This window comes from Boleophthalmus pectinirostris, unplaced genomic scaffold (assembly GCF_026225935.1).
Source record: "Boleophthalmus pectinirostris isolate CB_2022bp ecotype Guang Dong unplaced genomic scaffold, ASM2622593v1 HiC_scaffold_16, whole genome shotgun sequence".
Lineage (NCBI taxonomy): Eukaryota > Metazoa > Chordata > Actinopteri > Gobiiformes > Gobiidae > Boleophthalmus > Boleophthalmus pectinirostris.
In genome coordinates this window covers 9,526,717-9,549,887 of record NW_026571095.1, presented here as the reverse complement: position 1 = coordinate 9,549,887, position 23,171 = coordinate 9,526,717, and the positions used below count along the sequence as shown (strand labels likewise).

The 23,171-nt window shown below is 37.1% G+C and overlaps 1 protein-coding gene across 1 annotated transcript in view; it reads left to right on the top strand.

Moving 5' to 3' along the window:
- The window catches only part of agap3 (ArfGAP with GTPase domain, ankyrin repeat and PH domain 3), a 262,903-nt gene that overhangs the window by 1,102 nt on the left and 238,630 nt on the right, over window positions 1-23,171 (top strand). The window lies entirely within an intron of this gene.

Here is a 23,171-nt window from a genome sequence, read left to right as displayed (position 1 = left end):
AAGTACAATATCACAATTATACTCCAGTATTTGTGCTCCTTAGGTTTACTTGGTCATGTTTTGAGTGAGCAGAGATTTAGGGGGTTGCTGCAAGAGTTCTAGTGAAGCCCTGGCTATAGCTAAAAGTGAAGTCACATGCACCTATTAAATTTAAGGAAGCGACCTACAAAAACACTAACAGTGGCTGGCTTGTTAGAAGAGCTAATGATGTATCCAAGGTGAAAGATATCATGGAGACCTGTTAAAAGAGTGTCATGACCTGCAATGCTATAGCTGTCTGTTAAGAATCAACTGGAAGATGATGTGTGTGCATTATGGTTCTTTCCTGTAGCTGTGTTGTATGTGTTATCAGTGGTCGTGTTGACATAGGGTCACTGTACTGCCAGTCAAATCCTGTTGTCTGCTATCTCAGTGTTTCCCACAGGTTTATACCACGACTATGGTGGCACAAGCAATCCGTATTTGAATCATTTTTGGTGTGTGAATGCCACTTACTGCTACTACTGAGCACTAAAAGCACAGATTACATGTTAAAAATGGTTACTTCTGTATGTGTATATGATGACACTACAAGCTTAAAGTACAATTTGTTGACCTTTTTTTTCTCTGCTAGTTTTTAGACTATGGGGAGGAAAATTTGACTATGGGGGGGCCACTGTAGTCTCCTGTATAAATGTGAAACACTGTAGCTTGAAGACTGCATATTGTATAATGTGATTGCGCTGTAGCCATGCTGGCGCTTTCATTTTCAATAGAGCTGAGGGACATTCAGATTGACGCGTTTGTATGGAGTCTGCTGCTACATTGTGATGTTTGTTTATTAGCTGAAGAATGGATTGAAAGGAACTTTGAATCATAGCACGTGATGGGGTCCACCTTAAACATACAACTATGTGAGCTTTGTTATTATGCAAACTATTGCATTAATGTACCGCACAAAAAGCTTTGAAATAAGCACCCTTAACAATATTTAATTTATATTTATTTAAGTTATTAAGTATTGAACATTATGTAAACCTGTTTCTGTCATATCCCATAAAGCACTTGTTTGGAAAGCTATGAAAAGCTATTTTAGATACATGTCATCTTGCTGATCTGTGTTATAGCATTTCAAGTCCTGGTATTTTCATCATAGTGGTGTGGATTGAAGTAATATATTGTAAAATCTCACTTGGTTTTGCTGATTGTGTCTTGTATTATTGCTTGTGCATGATTTTTACCAATCTGCTCCTTAGTTGACATGTGCAGGCTGTTGGGTGTGTAGCTCTCAGCCAATCAGAGCTCCCACAGAACACAGAGTGGGAGCCAGTCCGAGGCAGCAGTGGGAGCACAATGGTGGACCAGGTGCCCAGGAAAATGCAGTAAATTTAAATGACAAGGGGACAAAAGTCATTCACAAAACCAAGTAACTTTGAGAGGGCATTGCCATGGAGTTAGTTCTCATTTCTCTGGTATTTCTGTCTGTCATTATCCCAACTCCCAAGAATTGTATTTATTTTGCATCTTCAGGAACCATATACTTAAAGGTGCACTGCGTAACATTTCTAGTGGAGGGTCCGCCACGTGCTTGTCTCCATGGAGATGTTATTGCTTTCTCTAAAATGCTCCACAGTAAATACTAAACTTATCTATAACAAGGGAGACAAGCAGTTTACAGCTCTACACTACATTCCAAGTCAAATCTGCGCTGTCTCCCCTATTTACAGAAGGAATTACTGTATTTTTTAGCAACAGAAACACCCGTATTAATGAATAAATGTACTACCTTTGAACATTTCAAATATAGCAATAACATCTCCATGGAGAAAAGTTACACAGTGAACCTTTAACTGATATTTCTGTAAATGTACCAGATACGGCAACAAACCTATATTTCAGCCGTACTTCCCACACAGGTCTGTTAAAAAATACACCTTAATACATAGAAAAGATAATATTTTTATAAGTAATTGTTTGCATTGAAACATAAGAAAAAAGCTGAATTGCAAGACAGCAAAAACTGAATATGCTTTGGGTTTGTTGCTAAGATGTCTAGTAATTAAACTATAAAGATACCTCTAGGACTTTTTATTAGTGTAGCCATAATTTTTGGAACATTTTGCCAAATGCTTTATGGGAATCTTTCACAGGTGCATAGTTAAATGAACCCACAATGAAACCTGCAGACATCTTATCAAACAGTTAAGAATAAACAGTTAGCCCCTCTGTTGTCATTCTGAAATTTGATTACACAATTTGTGTTTTTTTTATGTTTTTTCAGCCATACCTTTTTGAGTTATCTTTGAATTTGTGGCTTTTGAAATCACTACTATATGAGACAATTAAGCCTGTCACGATAACATATTTTGAACCTTTTATGGCTCAACTCTTAACCAAAAATAACCAAAGAATTCCCAGTAGTGCAAAGAAAAATAAATATATGATAAATACTGATCCCAAAATAATTGTTCCATCTTTCATATATTGAACTATAGGTCGATATAGTACTTATCATGCCAGGGCTAGAGACAATTTCGTTATTTTCTTTCCCCACATTACTTCTGATGCAGGCATATTGGCCTCATCTAAAGACACGAACATACTTGACCCCACAGAACCCAATCTTTATTCCAGCCATTTTATTTTACCCTGGATGGTGCATATTTGGAAAGCAATCATGGGCTTATACAGGCCTGTTCAATTCTCGTTACTGTTGAAAACTCTCTTATTGAAATTGCCTAGCTATTATAAGCATAAACATGGGCTAGAGTATATATAGTAGATGCATTTTTTTCTCACTATAAACATAAATATGACTCTTTAGTTATTTATACCTTCAAAATTTGAACTCAAAACACAGTGCTTTTCCTGCGTCGAACGGAATCTCCTCTACAACAAAAATACCCCCTCTTGTGTAGTTGGAGTGGACCTCTCAAAAATGCATAAGATTCTTGTTTAGCATTTCATAAATCAGTCTTTTCACAAATGGTAATGCTCCTGGATGTGTTTACAGTGTGCAAACTGAAGATTTTTTTTTTAAACCAATAAATCCCAAATCACCAAAAGCTAAATATATGTTGATATAATGGAAAGCATTCCCTTTTACTGGTGTGAGTTGTAAAATACATTATGATTAAATGTCTACAAAATTGAGGAAATCATGTTTTGTCTATGTCTGCTTCTGCGGTTTCATAGACTTTCAAACCTACAACTTCCCCATCTACAATATAATATTTGTCTTGGTTGCCTAAATAAGACTACGATGGTGAAATTTCTCTTGAGCCATTTTATGTTTGAAACCTCATTCAGATCTAAGCCACAATTGTAATAAGCCATAGAATTTGCAAATGTTCAAGTTAAATAAACCGAAACACCCAATCAGTCACACATATGTGCATACAATGATATATATTATAGATAAGTTATCATTGATGCTTCAATTCATCTTGAAACTTGAAACTAACCCTGGAGTTGTTTTTATTTAGTTTCATTCACATATGCTTAACTCATAAACCCTGCATATTTAGGCTGAGTTCTTCTCTCAAACAGAGCTCCACTGTGTTTTTTAACCCCATACACCTTCGCTAGAATCACTGGGATGATTTCAGTCGTGGAATTGCCCATTTCTATTCAACAAAAGCTAAAAGGATCTGTTAACTTGAAAACTTTGGAGATGTAGACAAACAATTTATAAAGGATTACTCAAACATGTCTTAATGAAACAAAACACAACTCCAGGTATGTTTCTGATGAGATAACAACATTCTAACATGACTAAAAGCTCACAAGAGTCAATTTTACATAATATGGGATCTTTTTAAAATGTTAAATCTTATATGGCAACATGAAAGCATAAAACTCAACAGCATATTGCAACACTTCTAGATCCTCATACATAGATCTCTCCACAAGACATATGGTTTATGTCGGTAAGTGTTACTTCTGACCTGAAAGTAGTACTTGTGGTTCAGCATCATGTGATTTCAACACCATGTCCATGTTCTATGTAAGTGCATGTGTCTGGACAAATATGTGTGAAGAGACACACATGCCATATTTTATAGCAAGTTTATAATTAGTTTATGGTGCTATAATAAGTTTTGAAACTGGGGATTTTATTGAAATGTTGCAGTTCAAATATAGCTGCTAGGGCATTCATTTTACCAGAGTTTTTATACTGTTTAACATTATAGCTATTCTTAGAATTAAACTCAGACTTAGACAAACTTTATTGATCCACAAGGGAAATTATTTGGACACAGTAGCTCACACATCACAATATATTATAATAAATAAGAGCAAAAATACAAGTGGTAATAATAAATTCTAAATAAGTAGCAAAAATAACAAGAAACTGGTGTCAAATAAGGCATAATTATATAAATGCGTATGTATGTAGAAGTAAAAATGAAAATATAGAAATAAAATGTAGAAAAATGCAGGTATGTTCAAATCTACTTTTCTGGCTTGAATATGCGTGAGCTGCAACAGTTTTCTATTATTGGAGATCTGACCAGAATTTCAAATGGGTAATCAAAATGCAGGGGATAGATTCAAGAGCCAGTCAGCATTAGACCCAATGTGAGCTTCGTACACCGTGTTGTTAAAAGATTTTGAAACAAGCCCGTATGCCACTGTTGATCACGTTCAGATGCACTAACAAGCTCAACTTGGAGGGGCAGTGACAAAAGAAATAGCCAGACTCCTCTTCACCTGCGCGTGGACTGCAGATTTGTTCCTCCTCAATCTTGCATCATTGCAGAGAGACTGTTGCTAAGAAACCGGTGGCTCATGCATTTGGCTGAAACTGCTGAAGAAAGAGAGTGAGTGGAAATTACAGCCTTTACCAGATGAATTCCTATTACTTGGATCTCCCAGATGTATTCTTGATTAGTGGGACCTTAGATTTGTTGTGTGAGTTTAAAGGTCCTATTACATTACACAAATAAAGACTCTTTTTGAGCTTTTAGCCAGGTTATAATGTTGTTACCTCATTAAAAATAGACCTGGAGTTGTGTTTTGCTTCATTAACACACGTTTGAGTAATCCTGCCTTTTTAGTCTGATTACAACTCCAAAGCTCAAACTGTTTTGTTCCACCTTGTGATGTCATGTTTCAAGTTAACAGCAACTTTTTTTTTCCTTTTGTTTAGTAGAGATTGGCAATTCCAGGGCTGAAATATGGAACAGAGTGTTTTCTGCCTGAGAGAAGAACTCAGCCTAAATATGCAGGGTTTGTTTCTTAACCATGTCTGAACGAACTGAAGCAAAACACAACTCCAGGTCTGTTTGTGATGAGGAAACAACATTATATAATTATTATCAGAAAATAGCATAATGTTGGCACATTGAGCAACTTTTCTGGTGGAGGATCTGCTATCTACTTGTCTCCATAGAGATGTTGTTGCTTTGTCTGGAATGTTCCATGGTATAACATTAAACATATCCATTCAGCATTTATTCATCACGGGTGTTTCAGTTGCTCAAAAGCACTTAATTCCTTTTATGAATAGAGGCGACTCTCCACAGATCTGAACTGTAATGTAGCCCTGCATCTTGCTTGTCTCCCTTGTGATAGATAGGTTTGGAACATTCTAGACAAAGCAATAATATTTCCATGGCAACAGCAGATAACGGACCCTTAGGGATGTCCAAATCTCTCGGTATTATCAAAATATGCATCTCACGGTACAATATTTATTGCGATATCTTGAAGAGGCTAATATAATTGTAGATGGAACACTTTTTTGCTTTTAAAATACCTTGACAGGGTTTTGGTGTGAATTATTTCCATCATAATCCCAAGAATTCAAGTAAAAAGCATATTTCTTCATTTTGTTTGCATTGAAATGAATCATGGGATATGTAGTTCCTGATGTTCATAAGCTGTTGCTTCTATAAAACCATGCATTTAAGCAAAATAACTTGTGATTCAGTGTATTGTGACAGCTCTCGATATTATTGTGAGACTTTTAACGATACAATATCACGATATTTTGGTTATTGTTGCATCCCTACGGACCCTCCACTAAAAATGATTCGCACTGCACCTTTAAAGTTGGAGGCTATGGCCCCAAGTGTCTCCATGGCCGCAGTGAATTCTCCAGTTGTTGTTATGAGCTTTGTGTCATTGGCTGCCAGTGACTCTGCTAACACTGCATTGCTATATCCAAGGAATTTGAAGCATGTGTCCTCATCAGTCCATTAGCGCATCGAATACAGTATCCGCATTGATGAGCTGTCTTCTGTGCTTTTGTTTTGACATACTGCTTGGTGCATAGTGAGAAATCTTCCATTAAAACACCATCGGGAGTTGCCTTTAATATCACAGATAAAGCAATCGGATTTAAGTATTAACTTTCAACTCCGCATTCGGCAAAGCAAATTTATGTGTATGCAGATTCTCACTGTGCTATGACAATACTGACACTATGATTATGTGGTAGGATTCAGAAAGCTGTTAAGTTGTTAGTTAAACCAAAAGTAAAGCTTAACACGGCAACAGTCTGGCAGAGTTATAATTACTGAGAAACCGCTACACTGCAATGTTTTATTCAACTGATCAGATTGTTCTTAAAATGAGCATATATCTAAAAATGAAAGAATGCTCATGCTGTACCCATTTTCAAAAGTAGGACTACAAAATTCTGAAAATGCATATTCTTTTCTCCTTTATATTGTATTCACCATTAACCTTATAGTACGGATGTTATTATATGCTAGTCTGATACATCAGTCGCTTTCACTTCGTAGAAACCGACTGACCTTGCAGTGTTAGAATTCATTCGCATGACAGTAGGCAGGGACTTTTTTTCATTTAACCAGTCACTGCTATTTGGTAGTCACGTATGTAATGCGCCGCTAACGGGGATAACTGGTACATTAAGCTTTTTCCAAATCCCATAAGAAGAAGGACAATAACGTCTTTCCCCTTCATAAAATTCACCAAACATTCTCTTTGTTCCGGCTTTAAATCCTCGCTCTTGGGAATCGTTGACAACACTGAATATATGGCTCTGCGCTGATTTTCTGGTTCCTGAACTTGCACTTCTGGGGTTCTTGCAAACCGTCTAGTGTATTTTGATTTCTGACCTAGTTGCTGTAGAGAAATGAAATTGAGCGGAGGCACTAGGTGGTGCCAGCCTGGCTAATTATATGCTACCATAAAACTACTTTTACTAAGATGGGCATGCACCGATACGACACTGGTATTGAAAAATTTGCTGGATCTGATATCTGCTTCCAAATATCCTTGTTTGGCATATAAATTGTTGTAATAAAACCAAGACTTTCTGCGCAAAATAATGTTTGAACTTTGGCTTATACAAAGTTGCCCTGTAGCAACATGAGAGATAAATAACTGCTCCAAATGTGTTATGTAGCTGTTTTGTCTTATTTTATTGTTGTTTTAAAGAAAATACATGCTGTTTTCAGTCTCTGCACTGATACTGGTTGATATCAGCTATTGGCACTGATAGAAACTGAAAAAGCTGGAACATTGCATCTCTACTTTAAGAGAACTTCAATCACTCAGAGTTATGAGTGGCGTAGGATTAATTCCACTGATAAAGGAGCAGACTCGTCAATATTACTCCAGTCTCAAGCAACAGACCCCTGAAAATACACTGTGCAATATCCATAGGCCAGCCACACAGCCATAAATATATAATGGAATAACTGGAGACAGACCAGTAAAGGTATTCCAAACTGCAGAGTGACATTGCATTGATTCAGTCAGTGTTGTTTTACAGTGAAACTTTAAATGAAAAGCTTTGTCTTCCTTACAGCCTCTCCAATATTCACTTCTGTCACTCCTCTCAATCACACGCTACAGCAGCCCATCGCCCCGCCAGTGGCCATCTTGACGCGCCATTGTCAAGTAGCACTGATGATGCAGCAGAAAGCAAAGTTTGTTGCAGACAACATTTAGCTGTGAGCCTAGAGCACTGCACCACTTGAGTAATCCTGATGGCAGCTTACTTTCTCCCAGCTATGAGTCATAAACACCAGGGGAATGCAGAACAAGTTTGTCATTGGCGAAAGCTTAGCCTGACATAGCCTCACGGTGCACTTATTTACATAACATTTAAGAATTATTATTACTTATTTCATCTAAAACCTTAATCTACAGCTCATGCTTTTTTGCTACTACCAAATTTGTGTAGATGTTTTAGGGACCTACAGTGAAAATGAACACCCTGCTGCTGAATTCAGATTTAAGTTTTCTAAGTGTACAGTGCATTTACTTTGCATTACATTTATTAATTATGATTATTTTTTATATCTAAAACATCTTTTGAAATTTTAAAGAGCATAACATTTCTAGTGGAGGGTTCGCCACTTGCTTGTCTGCTTGTGTATTTTTGCTATGTATCAATTGTTTTTTGTTTTTTTTTGCATTATGAATTGTGGAGCTTGATAATTTCTTGATCATTTTCAAACAACATTAATGCACTTTTGTGGTGAATTGGACAAAACATAGCAGTTTTAGCAATTTTAGCACATTTCTAATAATTTGTCAATGTTTCGTGTGAACTTTATCACTGGGGAAAAACGTCAGTACACAGCTGTAGTTGAAAGACAAATCATCATAGAAACATGTAATTTATGCTGTATGATGTCACTGTAAGTGGTTTTGAAAAAATAAAAATACACTAACAACTAAAAACTGCTGAGATGGGATCTGTAGTGTGAATTATATTTTTAGCTTTCCATTTTGATCTTGAGGACTGTTCCATTAACAAAAGCAAGCTTTGGGAATAGTTCAGAACTAATTTTCAGTGGGGGCTATAATTGCTGCGCTCCATTTATGTTCTGTTCCAAATGCATGTTGGATTTTTCAAGACCCATAATCGGAATTGCAGTGGCTGTGGAAACCTCTGCTCTAGTGCAAAATTGGCAAAATTGTAACCTTTCACCAAAATGCCAAACGTACTTATCCCAAGTCTGGTCAAATAATAAGTTAGAGACTGTACATTTGTGTGTTGAAACATAAACAAACAAAAAATAATAAAACAAATGTTGCAACTTCAAATTTTGCATGCGTAAATATTGCAAAATACAGTATATATTGTGCTCTATATTATTTGCCAGAAAACACACTACTTCAATATTTAAACTCTGCCAGTTCAGATGGATGTGATTGACAAAAAAATAGATAGACCAATATATGTAGAGCCAATATTTGGACTTTTTAGTGTATCAGCTATCGGCCATAAATCTCCGTGACTACACAACTCTCTTAAAGGTTTATGGTTAAAAAAATAAATAAAGACTGTGGGTGAGTTTGTAGTAGTTTTATATTACAGACTTTGGAGAAAGTAATCAAAATCAGCCCAAAAATATTGTCGGAGCTTATCGGCTATCAGTTTCTCTGTATTCTAAGCAATCGGTATCAGCATTGGTCAAGAAAACACTATCAGCTGATTTCTTTATATACTTTTACTTTTGGAGTCTGTCAGAGAGTTACTTAATCCTGCACTGAATTTTGACATTTTACGGATTTTCTTCCAAGTGAGCATTTTGTTATCTTGCATCTCGGTAATAACTGCATTTCTTAAGCTGCCTCAGTACACTCTGTCATTTTGTACTCTCCAACTGTCTGTCTGATACCAAACCATGAACCCAGGGTCGTCAACTGGAATCTGATGTTAAAGTGCCCAATTTCCTGGCAGTTCGGAGCAAAGGGGTAGTAAGCACAGTATGCACAAAAAGAGATTATGGGGTCAAATATAGACGCTGAACAGCTGACAGTAGTTGCCTGGTGTGTACCGTCATGAGACTTTAAGCATATTTTGAGATACCTGTGCTCAGCGTGAATTTTGTTATACTGCACAACTTTTCAGGTGTGGGATCTGCTACCTACTGTCTCCATGGAGATGCTATTGCTTTGACTGGAATGTTCTATGACTTATTGTTCAATATATGAAAGCTGGAGCTATATTTTTGGGGGGTCAGTATTTATCATAGTTACTTTTTTTTTTGCATTGCTTGGAAATTTGTGGTTATTTTTTTGGCAATATGACGAGATTTGAGCCTTAAAAGTTTGAATAAATACAGGATACAAGATTGGGTCCACGACAAGACAAGATTTTAACATAATTCTACTAATGTATAAATGTCGCGATTCCGTTTCCAATTTTGGCCTCACAGTTTTTTATTTATTTGATTTCATATTTTTGTTTCCATTTCATTTACTGCTATTTTGTAAGAGATGTAACTCACTTTTTCTGACCAATCCAAATGGCGAAAAACAACCTTGTATCATCCCTAACAAATAACTTCTATGACTCATTACAGATGCAAAATAAATATGTTTCATTCTGCTATTTATTTATTGTGGCTCATGATTTTTGTATAATATTGTAGATTTAGAAAAGTTTTTGTGGTTTAAATCTGCTCTTGGCTTTCTGTATCAGTGGCATAAATTAGTTTCAGTATTTTTGTTTCTATTCTATATTAACTTCAAAATGTGTTATCGTGACCGGCCTCTGTTTAACTGCAATTGTGCATATACTTTTTATCCATCTCTGAACAAGTAAAGTTCAATTATTCAGTTATTTGTATTGCAGCATCAGGCCAGGACTCCAGGGTTACTATGGGCTCTTAAAGTATCATCATTTATATGTTGGTGATACTCATTTGCCGTAATTGGGCATTTTTAATTAACACCACTTTGACTAAAAATGCCGCCCTTTGCTGAACCTGTCTAATGTGGCCCTTGTCCTTTTAAAACAATGAATACAAATGTGTGGTTGTTTTTAATAATGCGCTGTAGACTCTTGAGTGGCAGACTGAGGTCACGGAGGGTTTTCACTGAGCTGGTGTTTTTTGAAACGGGGCATCTAGTTGTCCCTGTGGGCCTTTTGTGTCACAGAGATGCTGCTGCTTCGTCTGGCAAGTGCAATCCTCATTATATTACCAAACTGTATCTTTTGAATATGGATGAGAAACTGTTTTGGAGTTGGAAATGTCAGTCAATATCACCAGCTGTATTGCGTGTGTTTGTGTCAATGTAAATTCTCTCTAATGTGGAACGCCAGTGTTTAGACTACCTCAGTAAGTATTTACTAGTTGTAGATCTTGAATCTAAATAAAGCCCTGAGCATAAATACATCTGCGAGGCGCAAACTCTACCCAACTCAAGCATGTTCTTCATTCCTGCACCTCGTACTGGAGATGGAGTTGTTTTGATGGAGGTCTATATTACATAAAATGGATTTTTGTGAGCTGTAAGCCATGTTCTAATGTTATCTATCAAAAAAACACCCAGAGTTGTTTTGTTTCATTCACACATGTTTGAGAAATCCTTTATTAGTCAGTCTTCATCTCCCAAAGCTCAAAATGCTCTGTTCTACCTTGTGATGTCATGTAGTGGTAGTTTTCAAGTTAACATTTTACCTTTTATCCAAATTCTAGTGAAGATGTATGGAGGTTGAAAACGCAATTACACACTTCCTCTAATACCACATGACATCACAAGGTGGAACAGAGTATTTTCCATTTGAGAGAAGAACTCAGCCTAAATATGCAGGCTCTGTGTGTTAAACATGTGTGAATGAAACAAAACACAGCTTCAGGTATGTTTTTTGATGAGGAAACAACATTATAACATAGATCAGAAAATATAGTACTATGGGCTCTTTAATAACTTATTTGAGTTGAGCTTTTCTGTAACACTCGAAACTTTTCGCTCTAATGCAAAATGAGCTGATGTGACCCTAAGTGCCTCCATTTGTTAAATCTGAAAGACAAACCACGTTTTAATGAAAGTGAAATGTCAGGGTTGTTAATTGTATTGGCACAAAAGTCATAAAATGTCTCCCATTTTCACAAAAACCTCTGCAATCAATGACAATTAAACTGACACATTACTTTTACAACTCAATGCTTAGTAGTTAATAGTGTATTGTTATACTTAATCTCCTTGAACTATTGACAGTTATGTGGAAATATCAGCTTTTGCCATTTCCATTACCAATTTATCTACATACATCCATTGTTAATGCATTCCAGACACTGGCATTGTTGCTTTTTTGGGATCATGGGCATATAAACAAAATAGTCTGTATTATTAAAAAGTATATCGTATAAAGTTTCTAGTTCAAGGGCCCATATTACTCTTTTCTGATCTATGTTATAATGTTGTTTCCTTATCAAAAAATTTACCTGAAGTTGTGTTTTGTTTAACACACAAGTCCTGCATATTTAGACAGAGTTCTTCTCTCAAACAGAACACTCTCTGGTGTCGTGGCAATACAGGAAGTGGTCCACTGTGTTTTTAAACTCCATGCACTTTCACTAGAATCATTTGAATAATTTTAGCCCTGGAATTGCCAGTCTCTATAACTAAATGTAGAAGGTAGTTGTTAACTGAAAACTACTGTTTCATGACATCACAAAATAGAACAGAGCGTTTTGAGATTTGGAGAAGTAAACAGCCTTATAACAAAGGGTTACTCAAACATGTGTGATTGAAACAAAGCAAAACTCTAGGTATGTTTCTGATGAAGTATTAACATTATAACATGGCTTAAACTTTACAAGAGTTAATTTTGTGTGATATAGGACCTTTAAACTTTATATAGAGTTGTGACGGAGTAGTGCAGACTGGGTGACTTCAGGTCTCTCCATGGAATACTCACTGTTCCGCGTGAGCCATGAAGGTGCCCTGTCCTATTGATCCATTCACATTCAACCTGCATAAAGTGGGAGCGATTATTTTGGGGCCTGCTGGCTAAAGTCTGTCTCCTGTCTCGTATCGTCAGCTTCTGGAGCGTGAAGCCTTGGTGTCTATCTCCCAGCAGGGATTTACCAAGTCTTTTGATGTTGTGCTCAGTGAGACGTTGTAAAACTCAGAGTAGCATCTGGAGCGGCTGACCCTGCTCTCAAGTTTCAGACCTGTTAAAGATGCACTGTGTAACTTTTTCTGATAGAATCCATTAAATGCTTGTCTCCATTTAAATGTTATTGCTTTGTTTGGAATTTTTCACAGTATAGTATTAAACTTTTGTATGTCAAGTTACAGGTCAGATCTGTGGAGAGGCATCCTCGCTCACAGTCATAATGCCTGTTTTTAAAGGTATTTTGAGCTATAAAACCACCTGTAATTGAACAAATATAAGGTAGAGTTGTTTGATGTCATACTGTGGAACATTCCAGACAGCGCAATGACGCATCCATAGAAACAAGCAGGTGACTAGAAAAGTTACACAATGCACCTTTTAAAAAAACCTTTTGACATGTCACATTGGTCTAACAATAACAGAGACACCAGGATTTGTGTCTGTTCTGTGATGCAGTGTTTTATATTAGCAGGCACTTTCAACTTTTTATTGCTTTCTTTCATATACAGAGCTTAGTCATCCGTTGTGCACAGCTCCATTATGCCTTCTAATGACTGGATTTCTGTTGTTCTACCCTCTGAGTGCGTCTGCAAGTTAATCAAGCAGAATTAATGGGATAAGCAATAAATTAATGCTGACTTGAACCAGAATAGTGGAGGACTTTTACGCCAAATAAGACCAAAAGTTTTGCTCTAAGAATATATGCAACACAGTAATGAATTTGCAGAAATCCTGGTGAAGTCACTTGAAGTCTGTGTAATGGGAAAAACTCCTCTGAAAAAAAAAAATAAAAAAATCTCCAGAATAGCCAAAAATATCTCAATCTGTCATGATAATTGTTATATGGACTTGTTCAGTTTATGAAAGATGGTTCAGTATTTTTGGGGCTGGGTATTTACCTTGTGTATGTTTTATTTGCACTATTAGAAGCATTTTTTTTTTGTAAATTTTTGGGACATACTTTCTGTTTAGTGATGAGTTCTTCTCTCAAACTGAAAACACTATTCCACCTTGTGATGTTATACAGGACATGCTCTGTTGTGTTTCTTAGGTGGTGTCCACACGACAATGTTTTTTTTTTATTTTTTTTATGTCGAAACGGTGAAGTTTTTATTCATTTTGGCCTTTAGTCCACACAGAGCCAGCGGTTCGGGTAGGTGAAAACTGTACTTTTTGAAAATGAGTTTCAGAGTGGAGAAATCTGAGAACGGCAGCATTGCGTTGTCATGTTGACAAGCAAACCGCAGCTGTGACGATGACGATTATGTCACGACCCCGTCATCGCCACATGACCAGGAGAGAATACCATGCAGGAAAGACTTTATGCGCATACGCTCTTTGTAGGATTGTGTGTCCAGTGGCTCTGGCTGTATCCTGTTTACAGCACTACATATAGGTGTGGCAAATATATATTACATCGTTTTCACTCAGTCAGTGCTCTGTTGTTGTGTAGACGTGAATATTTATTGATCCGACACGTGTGTGGACGCAGTTTGTTTTTTTTTTTTTTCAACTCGCAAAAAAATAAAATAAAATCCAGGAGCGTTGTTGTGTGCATGTAACCTTAAACTCCATACACCTTTACTGGAATCATTTGGATAATTTCAGACCTGGAATTGCCAATCTCTACTGAACCAAAGGTAAAATGTAGCCTTTAACTTGAAAACTACATCTTAATGACATCACAAGGTGGAACAGAGCATTTTGAGCTTTGGAGATGTATATAGACTATTAACAAAGGGTTATTCAGACATGTGTGAATGAAACAAAACACAACTTAAGGTATGTTTTTGCAGAGGTAACATTTTAACTTGTTTTAAAGCTCTCAAACACCAATTTTGTGCAATATAAGACCTTTAATGTGACTAAAATACACAAGCATTTTAAAATCCCACGTTCACCTTGACAGACAAAGGGTAATCTCCGTTTTGCACATGGACTAGTTTGTCATTGGACTGCAGCCCGGTTCCTGACCCTGGTTTGTGATCTGTGAGGACCATGGGGTCACGGGGTCATTTCTACGCCAGGCCTGCTCTCCTCTGCTGCAGCTCCACCACTGAATGAGACGCTATCCTCCACAACAGAATGTACCCCATTGTGCCATCAAACAAAGACCTCCTCTCTCCCATTGACGGACAGCTAATTTTTCTCCTTGTGTTGAAGGCAGAAAGAGAGAAAGGCAGGGGTTAACTGGTCAGCTTTCTGTGAAGAGAAAACTGAGAAGATAGGTGGTGTCTCAAGAGGGCGAAGTATAGTGGTTTCTGTCCACAATCCTGTTATGATTTTTATTGTTTGTCTACATTGAGTTTGCGAGAATTGAAAAAAAGTAATAAAAACTCTAACAGCAGAAATGAGATCTGATGCTCCAACTTCTAATATGTTTGAGAACTGTTTTTAATTTGGCCTTCTTTCCAAATGCTGTTTCATCCAGAAGTTTTAGGACAGACTAGTCAAACCATGCATACCAACCTCAGGATTTATTACATCTGTTAAATGTTGGGATGTCTTGTAGTAGATGAGACCAGTTTTTATTGTCTCATGTTGCAGGTTTAAAGGTGGATTGCGTAACTTTTCTGATGGAGGGTCCGCTACCTACTTGTCTCCATGGAGATGTTATTGCTTTGCCTGGAATGTTTCATGGTATGACTTTAAGCATATCGAACTAAATTTATTCATTACGGGTGTTTCTGTTGCTCAAAACTACAAACATTCCTTCGTTGAATAGGGGTGACTCTCCACAGATCTGAATTGTAATGTAGCTTAGTGCTGTAACCTCCCTTGTGATAAATGGGTTTAGTGTATACTGTGGAACACTGAGGACAAAGCAATAACATCCCCACAGAGACAAGCAGATGTTACGCAGTACACCTTTAAAACCACTGCTTAGACATTTCGTCATATCCCAGAAATAGAAGTTTTTCTTGGTTTATGTCTACTTTTTGCGAGCAGACTTTTGTTGTGATTGTGGTGTGATTGTGAATGACAGTTTTAGGTACTGCACGGTGGGGCTGGCATTTAATCGAATTGTAATAAAGATGGAGATTTAGTTTAATTGTCAATGATATGCTTGGGTGGTTTTAATCGAAAGGTCTAAAGCAAATGCAGTCAGTAAAAGTATGTGGTCTAGTTGAGACTTTGAAGAAGTTCAGACTTTGAAGAAGAAATGTGACTATTTGTTGTGTTAAACAGCAATTCACCTCAACCGCGAAATCATAAAACCAAAAATATTTTCCATCCCTAGGAGTAATTGGTGCATTATGTAACTTTTCTGGTCCCATCAGATACTTTTCTTCATTGATAAGTTATTGATATGTTTAGAATGTTTCACAGTATAGTATTAAGCTTTTCTATCTTCTCAAAGTCAAAACCAGACCAAGTTACAGGTCAGATCTATGGCGAGGCAACACGGTAAGAGTGTTTTTCTAGGTATTTTGAGCTAGAAAACCACTTGTAATTTAATGTTTTATGGTGAAATATTCCAGGCAGTGCAATGACATAGAAACTAGCAGGTGACACTCTGAACCAAAAAGTTACATAGTGCTCCTTGTAAGTTCTTTATAAATTGAAAACATGTAAGATTTTCCATTGATTTCCCCTCTTCTCATCACCTCAGTAGTGATATAATTTGAATTTACCTGTCTTGTGTACTTGCGGGACAGTGGTAACCCAAAAACGCCGAAGGCAACGAGTCTGTCCTGGGTGGAAGTGCTCAAGTTTCCTGCCAGTGGGGTAGGGTTGGAAACAGATGGCCAGTGACAGAGGAAGGGGTTTGGAAAGCAGTGAGTGAGCAACAGATGGAGCCGCGCATATGCCTCCAAGTCCCCAAGCTTGCCAGCAGTCCCGTGACTAACTGTGGGAAGATATCGCTCCCGTCCAGGTTGGGGATGGATCACCGTGAAGTGTCCTCAGAATAGCTACTCTGCTTTAAGAACTCAAACTGTGTCTTATGCTTACAGATCGTGCAGAGTAGTCCTTCAAGTGTTTTTTGTTTTGTTTATGCTGTTGTAGAGTTGTTAAAAGTATCAAACATCAAATGCTAATTGATGCTAAAATTAGTACGGAAACTAGTTACTCATTTGAGCAGGTATTGATGCTAAAAAGTCATATTCACAGGACAGAAGTGAGCCTTTCCTGAATAGCTTTAGAATGATTTTGAGCTGTATCAGAGCAACTGTAAGACCACATAAGACTGACTAGTATAAGCCCATGGATCACTACACAGCCATCTTGACCATTGAGGGATTACACAGATATGAGCCCACATGGTAATATAAAAGAAAGTACTATGATATAATGCTGTAAATTACATTCTATTGTCTAAACAAAGTGCTTTTATTTATCATTGTGGTATCGTAATCATATTGAGTATCAAATCTATTCTTTAGTAGTGAAATTGAGTTTGAAATTTTCGTATCGTGACAACACTTTCCTGTTGTGGAGGAAGGAACCCTGATTTGTCTAGTTGTGTTTGCAAAGGACCATGGGACTGTTATGGCCCCTTGGGGGAACATGAGAGGAACGGTTGGGTAAAGGAAGAAACTGCAGCTCGTGTGATGAGTATTGCTCCATGCGACTTCCAGCTCTCTTGTTAGAAGTCCATTGCAGTACCATGTAATTGAGAACACAGGGACTATTTAAAGGTTCACACAGTGCTGTGGAAATCCAATGTTATTCCCTTAATAGCTCAGGGACGTGTCATACTTTTCCCCTCATCAGTCAATCTCTCAAGGAAACACTTTGGCTTTGTTTGTTTCCAATAGCTTTGATGAGAAGAATAATCAAACTGGAGCAACAAAGAAAACAATACTATTTACAATACTACACTTTTTAAAAATACAAATTCTTAAACAGTCAAACACATTTATAAGCTATGATTGTTAAATTGTCACCATGGAAAACCAAATTCCCATAAAGGTCCTATATTACACAGACTCTTGTGACCTTTAAACCATGTTTAGCATATTATTACCACATCAGATACATACCTCAGTTGTGTTTTGTTTAGTGCTGTCAAGTGATTAAAAATATTTAATTGCGATTAATCTCATGAATGTCATAGTTAACTCGCTATTAATCGCAAATTTTTGTCCCTTGAATAATCATTTTTATATTCTTTATCAACAGAGAAAAGTGGATAGGCTTTGTGCAAAAGTATTTTCTTTTTTTTTTTTTTTCACATCCACAACTGTGTTTGCGGATGCGTTTGCCCCAACCCCTCCTGCTGCTGTACTGAGACCGATGACATCATGACATGGCGCTGTTTGGTTCATGTCACGCAGCAGAGCTAACGCTTTTAGTGGAGAAAATGAGTCCAGCAGTATGAAATATCTATTAAATAGTGAGACAAATATGTGTCCTGCTGTGGTACGCGCTCCTCAGTGAGCTTATGGACGCAACAACAGCTCTGAGCAGTGAGGGCAGCCAGAAGAGAGCCTGCAAAGCTTGTCTCAGTCACAGTCCTCATTGAAGGTATGTATGAAGTCACTGTATGTTTTGGAGTGAACTTTATTTCATGTTCTAATTTTTTTGCTTCCTGTCTACAGCCGGATTCTGTAGTTTTTCTAACATTACTAGCAGTGATCACAGCTTACGAAAAAAATAGTTTGAGAAAAATAAATAAATAAATGAACACTGTTAAAAAAAATTAACACAGTTAAAATTGTTTTGTGTTAACAATAATGCGATATTTTTGACAGCACTAGTTTTGTTTCATTCACACATGTTTGAGTAATGCTGCATTATTAGTCTGTTTACATCTTCAAAGCTCAAAATGCTCTCTTCCACCTTGTGATGTCATGAAGTAGTAGTTTTCAAGTTAACAGCTACCTTTTCCTTTACATTCAGTAGAGATTGGCAATTCCAGGTCTGAAATAATCCATATGATTCTAATGAAAGTGTGTGGACAAAGTAAAGCTCTTAATGTATTACCACATGACATCACAAGGTGGAACAGAGTGTTTTCTGTTTGAGAGAAGAACATAGATCAGAAAGTGGTGTACTGTGAGTCCTTTAAATTGTGTTATTTGAACACATCACAGGCACTAGGCCCATTCACACTGCACTGAGCCTGTTTATGTCATGAAATGCGCCACGTGGAAAGAGTTACCACAACAGTAGTTAATTTGTACAATCAGGTTAACCATAAGATGAGTTACTTTGTCAGAAATACACTGCACATACCACTGGCCATTGTAGGGGACAACTTCTCCAACATTACCCAACCTGCTTAACTCAGTGGAAACATGACTAATGTGGAATAAGCAAGTGCTCAAAGCTGTTGTGATTGTGAGGAAAACATCACAATTATCCACACCATTAACCAACCATTAACCAGTAAAATCCTTAATTCACTTTCATTCACATTGCCACTAGTTTGCTGAATGAAAAATAAACTGTTATGTGAACAACATTTTAAAAAGCCCTTTAAAAATGCTTTTGATTGTGAAGTGATTTGTATAAACAATTATCAATTTACCAGATAATCTTGACCCGATCACACAGTTTTTGTCATAATTTCTCGAACATGAGTTTTTGTCAGGTGTGTAGAGTAGCCAAAAGTTATACTCATGTAAGACTAAAAAAAAAATTTGTGAAAACTACAATACAATACAATACTTTACATACAGCATCATTTTCAGTTATTGTGTATTCTGCCCCGCAAAGGTAGAAAGCCATAACATCATGTTTGGTCAAAAATGAGTTTTGTTTGTATTTGAGACCTCCTTTATCATGTGAATAAATATCGTGAAAAATATTGAGCTCAAAATTGACCTTCGACCCTTATTTAGCAGTTCCTGTACTCTGCACGACTCCTTAATTTTGGCACATGATACAAAGGCAAAGGCAAAAGGCAGTAACAGTGTATGTTTTGTTTGTGATTTAGTTTTAGTTTAGTTTAGTTTAAAATCCAACCTCTTGCCTCCTCCTTTTTGTTGTGGCCTTGGCACAGAGTGTTTAGACTCTGTGCCAAGGCCGCAACAAAAAGAATACCTTTGTATTCAATTATACTTTAATTATCTTTAATGTTAAAGTATTTGGTGTATTTACTCATACTGTAAAGTAACTTGTATGTTAAACTATTTAACTGTGCAAGTGTCGCCACATGATCTTGATCAGCACTAAACAGGAAATCCAAAAATCTTCTATATCATTTCAAACAAACACCATGATGACTAGAACTTGGTGAGGTGCTCTTAAAATGGATAGAAGTCTGGGGAAAATCAAACAAATAATGATCATGTCAGTTTCTGCCTTTTGCCTTTGCACGACTCCTTATTTTTGGCTCATGATACAAAGGCTGAGTGAGTACAGTAACTGCCAAATACGGGTCAAAGGTCAATTCTGAGCTCAGTATTTTTCACATACAAATATTTCTTCATTATAGCAACTAGTTGTCAAATTTTGGGAGCCTTGCCTTACTTTTGTCTAGACAAAACAGAAACTTTGAAGTCATTTTTCTCAGTTTCACACTCCGACGAGTTAAAGTCTTTTACCTTTGTAGGGCAGAATTGTCTGTATATTCTTCAGCAGTAGCTCATATTTTATTGTGACAGACCCAGTACTTGACAGATTTATGTCTCCAGAAAAATACTGTAGTGTTAAAAAGCTAACCTGATCTCTGTTGGTGGCTTATACATACATTACTGACATTGTGTAACATTATACCCATATTACAAGTCTATTTTTAGTCTTGTGGTAAGCTAGTATTAGCATTTCATCAAGTTCTACTATCCACTAAGATAAACAATGGTGAATAAATGTGCTAACACAGAGGCTGGCTGAAGGCCCAAGTGGAGCTTTTAAACCAGCCAGCAGGAGCTCGGGAGAACAAGCCGAAACACCTTCAAAACAGTGACATCCGCAAAAGGAATGTAGAACCTGGGTGATAACAACCTACTGGCACATGTTAAACAACTGAAGTGTCAAAGGGGGCTAGCCTCAGAGCAGCGCTAACAGCACGCTAACTGTTCTCTGCTCAAACAAAACGAGCCGACAGGACAGAAGAGCTTCTATTTTAGGAAACCATGTCATACACTACAAAATGCATAGACTCTGCTACTACAAATGGGTCATGTGATGTCAGCTCGAGTTGAGGTGCTACAAAAGTGAAGAGTGATACAACTTCAACTTAATAAATGATTTTAAAGAGTTGTGAGCATTTGATTTGGCTATAACCCAATGGTGAAGGACCATGTGGACAAAAGGAAAGTGCATGCTAATGTAATATGGCTCCAAAAGACTTGACAGCAAAAACAGGTGAATAGTAGTGCTCTTACTTTTTGAAGAGTACTTTTAGCACTACTAGGAGCATACTTTTATACCCCTATTTGAGTATTTACTGGAGTTTTTGGTTATTCTTCCCACTGTAAGTCTGCAACTAACAATACCATTATGTTGACAGTATTGACAATTTGAACATTTGTATTTCTTTCACTGCTCCTTCAATCTAATTTTAGTGTCTATCCTTTGAAAATACTAGATTTTGTGCATTTTAAATTATAAGTCAGATGTTATGTCCTTACAGCTCAGCCATACAGAAGTATTGAACAATAAGTTGATTTAGTAATTTTTATGACAGGCCTTATCAAGAACTTGGTGATCACATGAGCATAATTAAACTTTTTTTTTTCACTTTTTTGTTGTAAATTGAGACGATTACTCTTGAATCTGTGTGTTCATTCATTTTTCAAAGTGAATCAAAAATAAGAAAATGAAAAAATAACTATTTTCTTCACTATTTGTCTCCAAAACCAAAATGAAAAAATTGATGACAATTAATTTTTTCTGTTTTCGATTTTGTGTTTAAATGAATAATGGAAAAAACGGATAATGACTGTTTCCCGTTTTCATGACATAAACTGCAATGCCTTACTTTTACGTCGCATATGGACTGAACCGGGACTGAACCGGGACTGAACTGAACCGGGACTGAACCGGGACTAAAACGGGACTAAAACAGGTCAGGACTGAAGCAGGACTGAGTGTCGGGATGACTGTCGTGTGACCGGGACTGAGGCCGGGACTGAGGCCGGGACTGAGGCCGGGACTGAGGCCGGGACTGAGGCCGGGACTGAGGCCGGGACTGAGGCCGGGACTGAGGCCGGGACTGAGGCCGGGACTGAGGCCGGTTTAGTCCTGGTTTGGTCCTGGTTCAGTCCATATGCGGCGCAGAAGTCCGGCATCGCATTTTAAGTGACTGAAATGGGATCCGTTATCCATTGTTTCCATTATTCATTTAAATACAAAATCGGAAACTGAAAAACACAGTCCTTATCCATTTTTTCATTTTGGTTTTGGAGACAAATGACGAAAAATAGTTGTATTTCCATTTTCTTATTTTTATTTTAAAAACCTAATGAACAAATGATACACGGACTCTCTTGAACTCTTGGAGACTAGCAATTTTCATATCTGTACCAAAAATATTGCTTTCTATTCATCAAATACTCATAGTTTGGGTGTGGCTGGATTATTATCCTTATTTTAATGTGTTTTTTGTTTACTGTTCCATAGTTGAACCCAAATGGCCTCTGATTAATCATCTAATGGAGTGCTGACTAAATTAAATGCAGCACTATTATGTTAAAAATAGGAAAACAATGGCTGTAATATTACTGTTGTCACAATGGTAGAATTTCAAACAGATTTTTATACAAAGGAAAATACTAGATACTTATTCTGATACCACAATGATATTTTAAACACTCTTTCATTTTCATTTTCAGTATTAAATCACAGTACTTTACAGCTCAAAATTCTAAAGCTATTCAGGAAAGGTTCATTTCTGTCCTGTGAATGTGACTTTTTAGTATACTTGCTCAAAGGAGTATCTAGTTTTTGTATTCTAGTTTTAGTGTCGATCAGTATCTGTTTTTCTCTACTTGTGACAGCCTTGCGTCATATGTCTTTCCATACGAGCTGGTCCAGACATGAATCTTTACTCAGTTTATTTTGGGATGGGTTTATTCTATGGGAATCACATAAGAGGAAGTGTAATACGACCCCCATTAGTGTTTATGCTCTACTTCCTGTTTTCCCCACTTGAATGAGCCAAGGCTGCTCCATGCTTCAGTCCCCCTGGCTTTGACCCAGGCCTGGTGTCATGTGGTGGGCTATGTGAACTGCATGCTCTACATCCCCTCTGGAAGCACACTCTTTCCATGGCCCGACATCTGTGGACGGCCCCAATTGGCTCTGAGCAGCACATATTCACTTCCTGTGGCATTTCAGGTTGTTTATCTGGTGGTTAGTGTTTCCGGGTTTAATGGTTTCTGTGGGAAATGTCAGAGCCCCATTAACAGTTTTCTTCTGTATCGGACATGACTCAGGTGGATGCAAAACACCATCA